The sequence below is a fragment of the Nannospalax galili genome, unplaced genomic scaffold, assembly GCF_000622305.1.
Source record: "Nannospalax galili isolate Female #2095 unplaced genomic scaffold, S.galili_v1.0 scaffold87, whole genome shotgun sequence".
Taxonomy (NCBI): Eukaryota; Metazoa; Chordata; class Mammalia; order Rodentia; family Spalacidae; genus Nannospalax; species Nannospalax galili.
Genome location: NW_008360320.1, coordinates 14,349,456 through 14,353,402, shown reverse-complemented (window position 1 = coordinate 14,353,402; position 3,947 = coordinate 14,349,456).

Here is a 3,947-nt window from a genome sequence, read left to right as displayed (position 1 = left end):
GTCTTATAGGGTTTATACTGAGTTCAGTATTGTATAACTGTATTAATTCAAAGCTGTGAACCTAAAAATTTACAGCCAATTTTGAAAGAGAGGCATCTTTGCTCTGGAAATTGTTATTGAATATGTTAATGCTGTAATGACATGCTTCTTCTAATCATGTGGTTATTAAATGAATAATTAAAAAAACAAAGTAAACTGAATCTGAATAGCACAAAATAAAAAGAATAATAAAATACTAAAATAATAAAAGCTAATTTTTAAAAAGCTAACATTTAAAAAAATATCAATAAAGTCATACAAAATAATAAAACCTAATTTTCTTTGAATTTATGGATCAATGATTCTGTTTTTTCACTGCCTTTCCCAAGACCTCTACTAAGACATTGTATATGTTCTTCCAGCCCTGGCTTGAACACTTACAGAACAAAAGTTCAGTGCTTTGAGATGTTCTTCATGTTATGTGAAAACTGACCTTCCTGGATTAGAGATGTGGCTCTGTGATAGAGTGCTTGGCTATCACACACAACCCTGGGTTAAATCACCAGCACCACATTTTTTTAAGGCCTTCTTATAATAATTAAGGAGATTACAGTTGTGAGGAGTCCAGTAACTCCAGCTTAAACAGGTTGTGGTAATAGACAGTTTCAGGGTTGATGAAAGACACACTGCCAGACTTAAAATGTTGGGTTTTGTCCTGTAGCAAAATGGCTACGAAAGCTCTAGACATCACTTCTAAAGGCACAAAGAAATTCATTTTTAAAATCTTTTAATGTATATTTGTATTGTGGTTTTTACATTTCATATAATAGATTTTAATCAAATTTAGAACCTTCCTCCATCCACACATCCCATAGCCCCTCATGCTGGAGTTCATGCATACTGGAAAATTCAGGTTAACAACCAAAACTCAAGACTCTTTTTATTTGTCATTTTCAGCATTAAAGCAATTTATTCACTACTTTTTCTAAGTAAGTTCAATGTCTTTGATCCAAGATCCATCACATAAAGGATTGATGGGGAAGGAAAAAACATGAATTAGAGTGCTTTAAGACACCAGTGCAATACTCATATTATCTTTTAATATCAGTGGCACACTATGAAAAATGACCAAAGGCATATTCCAGTCAGCGATTGCTTGGACCTACCCTGAATATTTGAAAGTTTAAGCAAAGACAGCAAATAGAGCCAACATTCTGCTTGTCTAAATATTTAAGACAGCAATTTAAGCTATCCAGTTGTTAAACAAAATATACTACTCTATTCTACTATGCCAGGGACTTTTCTGCTCTATGATTCTGGGCCTAACTCAAATGTGTGCTCAGGAGAACTGTTAAATTGAACTAATTTCTGATCTGTTTTATTTATTCTTGTCAGATCACCACATTCATAGCAACTGTGAAACAGTAGCTCAAAAGCATGGACAGGTGATTCAGGTGACATCTGACAGCTGTTTGCTCATTTTACAATTATCATAGCTACTTTTGGAAAGTCTCCATTTCTCATCAGGAGTCCCTGGATTTCAGAATGGTGTTATGCATAAAAGTTATGTTTTCAAAGCTCTACCAACAGAATTTGAATAGTCACAAACAATAAACAAGGCATTTCTCTGGTTAAAAGTGTGAGTACCTACATAGTAAAAAAAAACTTCACATTAACTCAGATCAGCGTTTTCCCCAGAAGGAACAGAGATTATCGGATTTGACCATTCAGTGAACAAAATAGCAAAAACAAAAACAAAAGTTTTTATTCTTTGGATCTTGAGGATTTAAAAACACATAAGGAATTGTGGTTCTATAACTTAGCTAGAAGCTTTAAAAAGTGTTTACCAATTAAACATTTATTAAAATTCAAAATATATTTATAATTCTTTTTATCTGTATATATTTTACTTGTTTTTTTATTTTTTAGAATTTCATATGAGTCCTATATTTACATCATTACCATTCCTCCTCTCCCCACTCTAACTCTATCTGCATCCCATCAATCCCTTTCAATTATTTGTACCCTTCTTTGACTATTGCTGTTGCATATACATATATACATATATGCATATATATGTATATAATCCACTGAATCCATTTAATAGCATTCAAGTGTACAGTGCTGTGTTTAGAGTTGACCACATGGGATTAGAAACTTACCAGAACCTATTAGAAACAATCTCATCATTGAATAAAACTGATTCTACCTCCCTCATGCTGGTAGCTTTTCATCTAGAGGTGGGACTCTGTAAATTTTCTCACATCCACATTGGCATGACAACTGGTGCTGTTGTTATTTAGGCCATGTTTAGGCAACCATATTATTGAGATTTCATGAGCACAGCTTCCCTATCATGTACAGAATACTATCCACAGACTTCTGGTCTTCTGGATGTTATAATCTTTCTGCCCCTTCTTCCATGATGTTTCCTAAGTCTTAGGGGGTTACATTGTAGCTGTATCATTTGGAGCTAAGAACCACAGGATTGCTTATTCTCTGTATTTTGATCAGTTGTAGAACTTTGAAATAGTCTCCAGTGGTTGCAAAAAGAAGCTTCTTTGATGAGTGGTGAAAGCTATGTTTGCATTTCTTAAATAGCAAGAAAATATATTGGTTTAGGAAAGTAGCTCTTCTAGGTTTTCCTTTAGGGTCTATGATCATTCCAACTATGGGTATTTGACTATGTTTATGGTATCATGGATTCTCTCCTGTTTAGTGAGCCTTGAATTCTTTTAGACAACTGTTGATTATCCCCAAGATAAAAGTGTTACTATCGGGAAGCCAGTAATCATGGATTTCTGGACGAGTCATTGTTGTTTATTAAGCTTGATAGATAGATGGGTAGAACCAATGATTGGTTTTCTCCCTTGGCAGCTTATATGGTATTCTCTGATACCATGAGAGCTAGTCCTCAGGGAGGAGGCTTCCAAGTCAGTTTCAACTCAATTACTCCAAGACCTGTGTTTGAAGTGTCACCTGTCTTCAGCAGTAGGGACTTACCTTCAAGTTACAGGGAACAATCAAGAGCTGTGGCAGTAGCTGTGTTGTTGGGGGCATCTCTGTACTACTCTGACTGACAACTCAAAGGGAGGTTTCTTCTGCCTGCACTGTGTTTTTTTCTTATTAGTCTTCTACTATACACGTGCACTCATATATTTATTGTATGTGTATTTTTCAGGAGGACTTTGAAATACATGATCAGTGCTCTCTGAGTTTAAGAAATATTTACCTACAAAAGAATACAACACAAACTTTCTCTACACAGTACATGGTAATTAAAAGTACCAGACTGGTGGAACTAACCTTCTTGGAAGTTTAACAGCCATACTTTGAGGACTATACTAATCTGGTCAGAGGGAGTTGAAGGACAGTTTTTGCTCCTTGCCCTCCAATGTTAACTAAGTTCCAAGGGACTATGGAGCATCTCTCAAAATGTCCTGTAACTGTGGTGAGTCACCTGTACTCTTGTTCAGGGAGGCCATAGAGACTCCACCAGATGGACTTGAACAAGTGTCCAGTCTACAAAGAGGAGGGTCAACACAGAGAAAACATTTCCTCTGCTTCCAAGTGAAGTCAGCCATGGTCAAGCAGGACCTTTGACTTATCTTCACATAGATGGAACTAGAAAAGAAACCAGGGGCTCCTCCCAAGCCCATGTGACCCCTGAGGAACAGATCCTCAAACGACCTTAAGACTAATAATAAATCCGTTTATCTGGGCCAACTGTATGGTCTTAAATACCCAAAAGGAAAGTATAACCGAAGATTAAAGTGATCAGTACATTTCTTTAAGAGTTCAAGGGATTACACTTCTCAGACATTAGGCTTAAGCCTATATAAAATGTTATTTAGACTATTATTTCTCATTGATAATTTTGTTTCTAGGCAGAAAGTGCTGCTCAAACGTATGACTTCAAACTTGGTCTGTAGTGCCCACCTGTAGCTAAGGGAGAGAACCCACTATTG